A 13,390-nucleotide genomic window follows, 5' to 3' on the forward strand; every position below is an offset into this window, starting at 1 on the left:
TAGAGTCCAAAACAAGGGCAAAAGTGTTTGGAAAAGTAGATACGATGGAGACGTATCAACTCCCCCAAGCTTAAACCTTTGCTTGTCCTCAAGCAATTCAGTTGACAAACTGAAAGTGATAAAGAAAAACTTTTACAAACTCTGTTTGATCTTGTTGTTGTAAATATGTAAAGCCAGCATTCAAGTTTCCAGCAAAGATTATAACTAACCACATTCACAATAACGCTTAGGTCTCAAGTTTTACTCATATCAATGGCATAATCAACTAGCGAGCAATAATAATAAATCTCGGATGACAACACTTTCTCAAAACAATCATAATATGATATAACAAGATGGTATCTCGCTAGCCCTTTCTGAGACCGCAAAACATAAATGCAGAGCACCTTTAAAGACCAAGGACTGACTAGACATTGTAATTCATGGTAAGAGAGATCCAGTCAAGTCATACACAATGTAAAGTAACAGTAATGAATTCAAATGACAGCGGTGCTCTCAAACTGGTGCTTTTTAATAAGAGGATGATGACTCAGCATAAAATTAAATAGATAGGCCCTTCGCAGAGGGAAGCAGGGATTTGTAGAGGTGCCAGAGCTCGGTTTTGAAATAGAGGTGAATAATATTTTGAGCAGTATACTTTCATTGTCAACATAACAACTAAGAGATGGCGATATCTTCCATGCTACACACATTATAGGTGGTTCCCAAACAGAATGGTAAAGTTTATACTCCCCCTTCCACCAATAAGCATCAATCCATGGCTTGCTCGAAACAACGAGTGCCTACAACTAACAAGAGTCCTAGGGGGAGTTTTCTTTGCAATTATTTTGATTTAGTTTGCATAAACCATGGGACTGGGCATCCCGGTGACCAGCCATTTATCTCGTGAGTGAGGAGCGGAGTCCACTCCTCTTGAGGATAACCCGCCTAACATGGATGATACAGACAGCCCTAGTTGATACATGAGCTATTCGAGCATACAAAACAGGAAATTTATTTGAAGGTTTAGAGTTTGGCACATACAAATTTACTTGGAACGGCAGGTAGATACCGTATATAGGTAGGTATAGTGGACTCATGTGGAATAACTTTGGGGTTTAAGGGATTGGATGCACAAGCAGTATTCCCGCTTAGTACAGGTGAAGGCTAGCAAAAGACTGGGAAGCGACCAGCTAGAGAGCGACAACGGTCATGAACATGCATTAAAATTAATCAACACCGAATGCAAGCATGTGTAGGATATAATCCACCATGAACATAAATATCGTGAAGGCTATGTTGATTTTGTTTCAACTACATGCGTGAACATGCTTCAAGTCAAGTCACTTAAATCATTCAGAGGAGGATACCACCCTATCATACCACATCATAACCATCTCAATAGCATGTTGGCACGCAAGGTAAACCATTATGACTCATAGCTAATCAAGCATGGCACAAGGAACTATGATCTCTAGTTGTCATTGCAAACATGTTTATTCATAATAGGCTGAATCAGGAACGATGAACTAATCATATTTACAAAAACAAAAGAGGTCGAGTTCATATCAGCTTTTCTCATCTCAGCCAGTCCATCATATATCATCATAATTGCCTTTCACTTGCACGACCGAACGATGTGAATAATAATAATAGTGCACGTGCATTGGACTAAGCTGGAATCTGCAAGCATTCAATAAATAGGAGACGACAAGGCAACATGGGCTCTTTTGTCAAATCAACAAGTATGCATACAAGAGCCGCTTCAACAATTTAATTATGGTCTTCTCCTATCGACCCCCAAAGAAAAGAAAAGAAATAAAACTATTCACACGGGAGAGCTCCCAACAAGTAAAAGAAGAATAGGAAATCTTTTTGGGTTTTCTTTTTAATTACTACTACAAGCATGGAAAGTAAATTAATTAAAAGCTACAACTATTTTTTTTGGTTTTTCTTAAGGTTAATTAAACACACAAGAAGAAAGCATAAATAGGAAAATAAACTAGCATGGATGATACAATGAAAAAGTATGAGCACCGACATCTAGCAATGAGTGTGTGAACATAAATGTAATGTCGGTGGGAAATACGTACTCCCCCAAGCTTAGGCTTTTGGCCTAAGTTGGTTTATGGCCACGGCTGGCCTGGCGGATATCCATAATAATAGTTGGGGTCGTACTGAGATGCAGCGGCTATCGCCTGCTGAGCTGTAGCGTGGCGACGAGCGGCCTCCGCTCTCCTCTTGTACTCATCTGCCTCCTCTCTGGTGATAGCATATCTTCCTTTTGCCTGATGATCAAAGAAAGTAGGAGCAGGGAGAGTAATATGGACAACAAAATGAGCTTGGACTCGGGTTTGAGCTAGATATTCGTGTTTGGCGGAGGAAGAAGGAGTGTGTGGGTGAAAGGATAAGTGGAGGAGGGCCACCATGGGCCCACGAGGTAGGGGGCGCGCCCAGGGGGTAGGGCGCGCCCTCCACCCTCGTGGGCAGGTGGTTGACCCCCCTGCTGTGTTCTCAGTGCCAAATATTCTCAAATATTCTAGAAAAAATCATATTTAAATTTCAGGGCATTTGGAGAACTTTTATTTTCAGGGTATTTTTATATTGCAAGGATAATCAGATAACGGACAAAAAAATATTTATTTTTATTTTATTTAATATAAATAACAGAAAGTAAAAGTGGGGTACAGAAGGTTGTGCTCTCTAATTTCATCCATCTCATGATCATCAGAAGGAATCCACTAACAAGGTTGATCAAGTCTTGTTAATGAACTCATTCCGAATAATATGGAACCAAAGAAATTTCGAATAACACTATGTTACCTCAATGGGGATATGCACATCCCCAATAATAAGAATATCATATTTCTTCTTGACAGTAGGAAGAGAAATTCAAAACCTCCAAATAAAATCGATGGAATTTTTCCAATAGAATTGATACTATGAACTTGAGGTTGTTTCCTCGGGAAGTGTACCATGTGCTCATTATCATTAACATGAAAAGTGACATTGCCTTTAGTGCAATCAATAACAGCCCCTGCAGTATTCAAAAAGGGTCTTCCAAGAATAATAGACATACTATCGTCCTCGGGAATATCAAGAATAACAAAGTCTATTAAAATAGTAACGTTTGCAACTACAACAGGCACATCCTCACAAATACCGACAGGTATAGCAGTTGATTTATCAGCCATTTGCAAAGATATTTCCGTAGGTGTCAACTTATTCAAATCAAGTCTATGATATAATGAGAGATGCATAACACAAACATCGGCTCCAAGATCACATAAAGCAGTTTTAACATAATTTCTTTTAGTAGAGCATGGTATAGTGGGTACTCCTGGATCTCCAAGTTTCTTTGGTATTCCCCCCTTAAAAGTATAATTAGCAAGCATGGTGGAAATTTCAGCTTCCGGTATCTTTCTTTTATTTGTAACAATTTCTTTCATATACTTAGCATAAGGATTCATTTTGAGCATATCAGTTAATCGCATACGCAAAAAGATAGGTCTAATCATTTCAGCAAAGTGCTCAAAATCCTCATCATCCTTTTTCTTGGATGGTTTGGGAGGAAAAGGCATGGGTTTCTGAACTCATGGTTCTCTTTCTTTACCATGTTTCCTAGCAACAAAGTCTTTCTTATCATAACGTTGATTCTTTGATTGTGGGTTATCAAGATCAACAACAGGTTCAATTTCTATATCATTATCATTACTAGGTTGAGCATCATCATGAACATTATTATTAGAATTATCATTAGTTTCAGGTTCATTACCAGATTGTGTTTCAGCATCAGAAATAGAAATATCATTTGGATTCTCAGGTGGTTCAATAACAGGTTCACTAGAAGCATGCAAAGTCTTATCATTTTTCTTTTTCTTCCTTTTAGAAGGACTAGGTGCATCTATATTATTTCTCTGAGAATCTTGCTCAATTCGCTTAGGGTGGCCTTCAAGATACAAAGGTTCCTGAGTCATTTTACCAGTTCTAGTAGCCACTCTAACAACATTATCATTATCTTTACTATTCAATTCATTGAGCAAATCATTTTGAGCTTTAAGTACTTGTTCTACTTGAGTGGTAACCATAGAAGCATGTTTACTAATAAGTTTAAGTTCACCTTTGACATTAGCCATATAATCACCCAAGTGTTCAAGCATATTTGAATTGTATTTCAATTGTCTACCAAAATAAGCATTAAAGTCTTGTTGCTTAGCCATAAATTTATCAAACTCATCTAAGCATGGGCTAGCAAACTTAGTAAATGGGATTTCAGCTTTATCATATCTAAAGAGAGAATTTACCTTTACTACCTGTGTCGGGTTATCAAGACCATGAGTTTCTTCAATAGGTAAGGATTAAGATCATATGTTTCTTCAATAGGCAGTAAATTAAGACCGTGTATTTCTTCAATAGGAGGTAAATTCTTAACATCTTCAGCTTTAATACCTTTTTCTTTCATAGATTTCTTTGCCTCTTACATATCTTCAGGACTGAGAAATAGAATACCCCTCTTCTTCGGAGTTGGTTTAGGAATAGGCTCAGGAATTGGCTCTAGAGGTGTCCAATTATTTTCATTTGTCAACATATTATTCAATAGAATTTTGGCTTCATCCGGCGTTCTTTCCCTGAAAACAGAACCAACACAACTATTGAGGTAATCTCTGGAAGCATCGGTTAGTCCATTATAAAAGATATCAAGTATTTCATTTTTCTTAAGAGGATGATCAGGCAAAGCATTAAGTAATTGGAGAAGCCTCCCCCAAGCTTGTGGGAGATTCTCTTCTTTAATTTGCACAAGATTATATATATCCCTTAAAGCAGCTTGTTTTTTATGAGCAGGGAAATATTTAGCAGAGAAGTAATAAATCATATCCTGGGGACTACGCAGACAACAAGGATCAAGAGAATTAAACCATATCTTAGCATCACCCTTTCATGGGAACGGAAATATTTTAAGGATGTTAAAGTAACGAGTTCTCTCATCAGTAGTGAACAGGGTGGCTATATCATTTAATTTAGTAAGATGTGCCACAACAGTTTCAGATTCATAACCATGAAAAGGATCAGATTCAACCAAAGTAATTATATCAGGATCAACAAAGAATTCATAATCCTTATCGGTAACACAGATATGTGAAGTAGCAAAAGTAGGGTCAGGTTTCATTCTAGCATTTAGAGATTGCTTGTTCCATTTAGCTAATAACCTCTTAAGTTCGTATCTATCTTTGCAAGCTAAAATAGTTAAAGAGGCTTCTTGATCAAAAACATAACCCTCAGAAATAACAAGTGATTCTTCATCATCACTTTCATCAGTATTATCAGATTCAATATTTTCAATCTCTCTAGCCCTAGCAAGTTGTTCATCAAGAAATTCACCAAGTGGCATGGTAGTATCAAGCATAGAAGTAGTTTCATCATAAGTATCATGCATAGCAGAAGTAGCATCATCAATAACATGCGACATATCAGAACGAATAGCAGAAGCAGTTTTAGGTGTCGCAAGCTTACTCAAAACAGAAGGTGAATCAAGCGCAGAGCTAGATGACAGTTCCTTACCTCCCCTCGTAGTTGAGTGATAAATCTTGGTTCTTGGATCTTTAAAGTTCTTCATAATGATAGGCAGATATAAATCCCAAGTGACTCAAAGAATAGAGCTATGCTCCCGGGCAATGGCGCCAGAAAATAGTCTTGATAACCCACAAGTATAGGGGATCGCAACAGTTTTGGAGGGTAAAGTATTCAACCAAAATTTATTGATTCGACACAAGGGGAGCCAAAGAATACTCTCAAGTATTAGCAGCTGGGTTGTCAATTCAACCACACCTGGAAACTTAGTATCTATAGCAAAGTATTTAGTAGCGAAGTAATATGATAGCAGTGGTAACAGTAACAAAAGGTAACAGTAGTAAAAGTAATGTTTTTGGTATTTTGTAGTGATGATAGCAATAACAATGGGAAAGTAAATAAGCGAAGAACAATATATGGAAAGCTCGTAGGCAATGGATCAGTGATGGAGAATTATGCCGGATGCGGTTCATCATGTAACAGTCATAACCTAGGGTGACACAGAACTAGCTCCAGTTCATTGATATAATGTAGGCATGTATTCCGAACATAGTCATACATGCTTATGGAAAAGAACTTGCATGGCATGTTTTGTCCTACCCTCCTGTGGCAGTGGGGTCCTTACGGAAACTAAGGGATATTAAGGCCTCCTTTTAATAGAGTACTGTAACAAAGCATTAACACATAGTGAATACATGAACTCCTCAAACTACGGTCATCACCGGTAAGTATCCTGATTATTGTCACTTCGGGGTTAACGAGTCATAACACATAATAGGTGACTATAGACTTGCAAGATAGGATCGAGAACACTCATATATTGATGAAAACATAATAGGTTCAGATCTAAAATCATGGCACTCGGGCCCTAGTGACAAGAATTAAGCATAGCAAAGTCATAGCAACATCAATCTCAGAACATAGTGGATACTAGGGATCAAACCCTAACAAAACTAACTCAATTACATGATAGATCTCATCCAACCCATCACCGTCCAGCAAGCCTACGATGGAATTACTCACGCATGACGGTGAGCATCATGAAATTGGTGATGGAGGATGGTTGATGATGACGATGGCGATGGATTCCCCTTTGCGGAGCCCCGAACAGACTCCAGATCAGCCCTCCCGAGAGGTTTTAGGGCTTGGCGGCGGCTCCATATCGTAAAACGCGATGAATTCTTCTCCTTGATTTTTTTCTCCCCGAAACACAATATATAGAGTTGGAGTTGGAGTCGGAGAGGCACCAGGGGGCCCACGAGGTAGGGGGCGCGCCCTAGGGGGGCAGGCGCGCCCCCACCCTCGTGGACAGGTGGTGGGCCCCTGGTCTTCATCTTTTGCAGGTATTTTTTATATTTTCCAAAAAGTTGCTCCGTGAAGTTTCAGGTCATTCCAAGAACGTTTGTTTCTGCACATAAATAACACCATGGTAATTCTGCTGAAAACAACGTCAGTCCGGGTTAGTTCCATTCAAATCACGCAAGTTAGAGTCCAAAACAAGGGCAAAAGTGTTTGGAAAAGTAGATACGACAGAGACGTATCAAACACTTGAGTGATTATATGGCTAGTGTTAATGGAGAACTTAAACTTATTAGTAAACATGCTTCTATGAATACCACTCAAGTAGAACAAGTACTTAAAGCTCAGAATGATTTGCTCAATGAATTAAACAATAAGAATGATAATCCTGTTAGAGTTATGACTAGAGGAGGTAAAGTGACTGAGGAGCCTTTGTATCTTGAGGGCCATCCTAAGAGAATTGAGCAAGATTCTCAAAAAACTACTATAGATGCACCTAGTCCTTCCAAAAGGAAGAGAAAGAAAAATGATAGGACTTTGCATGTTTCTAGTGAACCTGTTGTTGACACACCTGAGAATCCCAATGATATTTCTATCTCTGATGCTGAAACACAATCTAGTAATGAACATGAACCTAGTGATAATGTTAATGATGATGTTCATGTTGATGCTCAACCTAGCAATAATAATGATGTAGAAATTAAACCTGCTGTTGATCTTGATAACCCACAATCAAAGAATCAATGTTATGATAAGAGAGACTTTGTTGCTAGGAAGCACGGTAAAGAAAGAGAACCATGGGTTCAGAAACCCATGCCTTTTCCTCCTAAACCATCCAAGAAAAAGGATGATGAGGATTTTGAGCGCTTTGCTGAAATGATTAGACCTATCTTTTTGCGTGTGCGTTTGACTAATATGCTTAAATGAATCCTTATGCTAAGTATATGAAGGATATTGTTACAAATAAGAGAAAGATACCGGAAGCTAAAATTTCCACCATGCTTGCTAATTATACTTTTAAGGGTGGAATACCAAAGAAACTTGGAGATCCAGGAGTACCAACTATACCATTCTCCATTAAAAGAAACTATGTTAAAACTGCTTTATGTGATCTTGGAGCCGGTGTTAGTGTTATGCCTCTCTCTTTATATCGTAGACTTGATTTGAATAAGTTGACACCTACTGAAATATCTTTGCAAATGGCTGACAAATCAACTGCTATACCTATCGGTATTTGTGAGGATGTGCCTGTTGTGGTTGAAAACGTTACTATTTTAACAGACTTTGTTATTCTTGATATTCCCGAGGACGATAGTATGTCTATTATTCTTGGAAGACCCTTTTTGGATACTACAGGGGTTGTTATTGATTGCACCAAAGGCAATGTCACTTTTCATGTTAATGGTAATGAGCATACGGTACACTTTCCGAGGAAACAACCTCAAGTCCACAGTATCAATTCTATTGGAAAAATTTCAACAATTACTATTGGAGGTTTTGAATTTCCTCTTCCTACTGTCAAGAAGAAATATGATATTCTTATTGTTGGGGATGTGCATATCCCCGTTGAGGTAACCTAGTGTTATTCGAAAATTCTCCGGTTTCCTGTTATTCGAAATGAGTTTGTTAACAAGACTTGATCAACCTTGTTAGTGGATTCCTTTTGATGAACATGAGATGGATGAAGTTAGAAAACACAACTCTTTGTACCCTCGTTTTACTTTCTGTTATTTATCCTAAATAAAGCAAAAAGTATTTTCTGTCTGTTTTCTGAATTATCCGTGCAATAAAAAATACCCCGAAAATAAAAGTTCTCCAAATGCCTTGAAAATTAAATATGATTTTTTCTAGAATATTTGAGAATATCTGGCACTGAAAACACAGCAGGGGGAGCAGCCACGTGCCCACGAGGGTGGAGGGCGCGTCCACCCCCTGGGCGCGCCCCCTGCCTCATGGACCCCACGTGGGTCCCCTCCACTTATTCCAGCCACCACACACTCCTTCCTCCCAAAAAAATCACTAGCCAGCTCAAACCCGAGTTCTAGCTCATCTTGCTGCCATTTTTGATCTCCTTGCTCAAAGCTCCATTCACAAAACTACTTTGGGGGATTGTTCTTTGGTATGTGACTCCTCCAATGGTCCAATTAGTTTTTTTTCTAGTGCTTTATTCATTGCAAATTTTTGCTGCTTAGGTGACCCTGTTCTTGAGCTTGCATGTCAAATTTATATGGTCATAAGTAGTTTTAATGCATGATATAGTCTCTAGGCACTTGTGGGAGTAGTTGCTATCAATTTTGTTGAGTTTGGTGCACTTTTATTTTGAGTTACTAAAAATTTCAGAAATTTTTCAGAGGAAGAAATATGTTTAGGAAAATGTACCAAGGTGGTTCTTCAAGGAAGCAAGGACCCAGACCCGCAATACGCGATGCAGACGATGAACCACCGAGGGATGCTCAAGTGCGGCCTTGTGAATGGCCGTCAGAGTATTTCATGGTCCAAGCAGGAATTAAAGAGGACTTTGATGCATATGTGCGTAATGCTGATCTGGAGAGCTTCGAGGAAGATAAGTGCCGGCAATACCTCTATTTAACTGATTCATTTGTGAGAAGGTTTAAATTTTCATCCTCGCACAATTCACAAACTGTCCTGTTTGATCTTTATGATAAATCTTATACCATGGATTTAGAAGATTTTAATACTACCTGCAAACTTCCACAATGGGGTAGTGCTAGTGAACCTAGCAAATCTGAGCTTAGAGATTTTCTTGCTAGTATTATAGTGGGGGAATCTAGAGATGTAACACAAGCCACCATAGGGAGCATTCATTTTCCCGCTATACATTATTTTGCTCTCTTCATAGGAAGGTGCATAAATGGTAAAGATGAAGCATGTCACATGTGTGTACCTGATCTTAGTGTTCTCAGGAGTGCTATTTTAGGAGATAAACAATACAACTTGGGGGCCATTGTTGCACGTAGGTTGCATAATAATAGTATTCATGGAGATTTCTTTGGTGGAATATATGCAACTCGTATAGCTAACTTTCTTGAGATACCCATACGTGGAGATGATATTGAGTTGCCTCCTTCTTATCTAGATTATGATGCTATGGTTCGTCATCAGTTTGTTGAGAGGAACGACCAGTCCCTCCAGTACTGACTAATCTTTGACAGACGGCGCACCTATCAAGTTGCTCTCCCTGCTCCCACTTTCTTTAACTTTCAGGCAAAGGGTAGATTTGTTATAACCAGGCAGGAGGCGAACGAGTATAAGAGGAGGACGGAGACAGCTCGCCTCCAAGCGGTAGCTCATGAGGCAATAGCTGCTGCATCACAGTACGACCCCAACTACAACTTTGGATATCCGCCAGGCCAGCCGTGGCAGTAGACCAACTTAGGCCAAAATGTAGGATCGAAAGTATGTCTAGGGGGGGGGTGATTAGACTACTTGACCAAATAAAAATCTAGCCTTTTCCCAATTTTAGTTCTAGGCAGATTTAGCAACTTAGCACAAGTCAAGCAATCAACCTACACATGCAATTCTAAGAGTATAGCAGCGGAAAGTAAAAAATTGCATATGAAGGTAAAGGGAGGAGTTTGGAGTGTGCAAACGCAATTGGAGACATGGAGGTTTTTGGCATGGTTCCGATAGGTGGTGTTATCGTACATCCACGTTGATGGAGACTTCAACCCACGAAGGGTAACGGTTGCGCGAGTCCATGGAGGGCTCCACCCACGAAGGGTCCACGAAGAAGCAACCTTGTCTATCCCACCATGGCCGTCGCCCACGAAGGACTTGCCTCACTCAGGTAGATCTTCACGAAGTAGGCGATCTCCTTGCCCTTACAAACTCCTTGGTTCAACTCCACAATCTTGACGGAGGCTCCCAAGTGACACCTAGCCAATCTAGGAGACACCACTCTCCAAGAGGTAACAAATGGTGTGTTGATGATGAACTCCTTGCTCTTGTGCTTCAAATGATAGTCTCCCCAACACTCAACTCTCTCTCACAGGATTTGGATTTGGTGGAAAGATGATTTGAGTGGAAAGCAACTTGGGGAAGGCTAGAGATCAAGATTTATGTGGTTGGAGTGGAATATCTTGACCTCAACACAAGTGTAGGTGGTTCTCTCTCAGAAAATGTATGTTGGAAGTGTAGGCATGTTCTGATGGCTCTCTTCACGAATGAAGATTGGGTGGAGGGGTATAAATAGCCTCCACACAAAATATAACCGTTACACACAAATCACCAAACTCGGTGGGACCGAATCATGAAACTCAGTCAGACCGATTTAGTTCAAAATGTGAACGTTAGGATTTTCGTTGGGACCGACATGTCAACTCGGTGGGACCGATTTTTTTAGGGTTAGGGCATAATGTAATCTCAGTGAGACCGATTAGAAAAACTCGGTGAGACCAATTTTGGTAATGGACTAACAAAGAGTTGGTCAGGCAAACTTGGTGGGACCGATTCGCTCATCTCGGTTGGACCGAAACGTTACAAAAGGGAAACAGAGAGTTTGCATTGCAATCTCGGTGGGACCGATCGCTCATCTCGGTTTGGCCGAAACATCATGAAGGGAAACAGAGAGATTACAATCCCATCTCGGTGAGACCGAGATCCCTATCGGTGAGACCGAAAAGACTAGGGTTTCTGGCAGTGGCTATATCAACTGAACTCGGTGGTGCCGGATAGAAAGTTTTGGTGGGGCTGAGTTTGACTTTTGGTTTGGGACATATGTGGATGTGAGAAAGTAGTTGAGGACTTTGGAGCATATCACTAAGCACTTTGAGCAAGCAAGCCATTAGGCAACACCTCATCCCCTCTTAATAGTATTGGCTTTTCCTATGGACTCAATGTGATCTTGGATCACTTAAAATGGAAAGAATGGAGTACTGAGCTTTGAGCTTGAGCCAATTCTTTGTCCTTAGAATTTTGAGGCATCCACTTTTCTCATCCATGCCATGCCAATCATTGAGCTTTCCTGAAATGTTTATCTTTAAGTAGCATTAGCTCAATGAGTTATATGTTGTTAGGAATTACCAAAACCACCCAGGGATAGTTGCACTTTCAATCTCCCCTTTTTGGTAATTGATGACAACATATAGATCAAAGCTTCAACAAATGATAAGTAAGATTGAAAAAAATATCGTCGCTTTGAGAAGTATGTGATAAGCAAGAGCTCCCCCTAAATTTGTGCATTATTTAAAATTTTCTTTTGAATCCAAATGCACAATCGATTAGGATCATGGGTTACTCTTCCATGTCACATACATCTTGGTGGAGCGCTCAAAATGATAGAGATTAAAAGCATGCACTCATCACCAAGCTAGTGAATGATCATATAAGGATATAATAGATGATATCATCCAACAAGCATTAAGGGTAGCATATGATCAACAAGCATCTCACAAGGACATAAAGTATCTCACACAAGCACTCAATAAAGAAGTTCAACCAAAATAGCAAGAGAGATAAAAAGAACAACACTCTCTCTCGAAGCCTATGATCTATACATTTTTCTCCCCCTTTGGCAACAAGTTACCAAAAAGTTCAAAACTGAATAGTGCTAAACGACTCTCAGGCTTGATCTTCCGGAGGTGGTGTAGAGAGAACTCCAAGGATGAAGGCTTCCGATGAATTAGTTGGAGCTGATGGAGTGGCTGCTGGAGGTGGCACTAGAGCTGTGGCTGCTGGAGCTGATGCTGTAGCTCTAGTATCTGTGACTGGCACTGAGGGAGTCCTAGATTAGGGGGTCTCCGGACAGCCAGACTATCTCCATTGGCCAGACTGTTAGACTATGAAGATATAAGATTGAAGACTTCGTCTCGTGTCCGGATGGGACTCTACTTGGCGTGGAAGGCAAGCTAGGCAATGCGTATATGGATATCTCCTCCTTTGTAACCGACCTTGTGTAACCCTAACCCTCTCCGGTGTCTATATAAACCGGAGGGATTTAGTCCGTAGGACGACAATCACAACATACAATCATACCGTAGGCTAGCTTCTAGGGTTTAGCCTCTCTGATCTCGTGGTAGATCTACTCTTGTAACACCCATATCTTCAATATTAATCAAGTAGGACGTAGGGTTTTACCTCCATCAAGAGGGCCCGAACCTAGGTAAAACTTTGTGTCCCTTGCCTCCTGTTACCATCCGGCCTAGACGCACAATTCGGGACCCCCTACCCGAGATCCGCCGGTTTTGACACCGACATTGGTGCTTTCATTGAGAGTTCCTCTGTGTCATCGCCATTAGGCTTGATGGCTCCTACTATCATCGGTAGCGATGCGGTCTAGGGTGAGACTTTTCTCCCCGGACAGATCTTTGTATTTGGCGGCCTTGCACTGCGGGCTATTTCGCTTGGCCATCTGGAGCAGATTGAAAGCTACGCCCCTGGCCATTAGGTCAGATTTGGAAGTTTCAACTACACGGCCAACATCTGCGGAGACTTGATCTTCGATGGATTCGAGCCGCAGCCGGGCGCGCCGCACTGTCTTGATGGGCATGACCTAGCTCTGCCACCGGACGGTACTCCAGAGGCC

Source organism: Triticum urartu, chromosome 4, assembly GCF_003073215.2.
Source record: "Triticum urartu cultivar G1812 chromosome 4, Tu2.1, whole genome shotgun sequence".
Taxonomy (NCBI): Eukaryota; Viridiplantae; Streptophyta; class Magnoliopsida; order Poales; family Poaceae; genus Triticum; species Triticum urartu.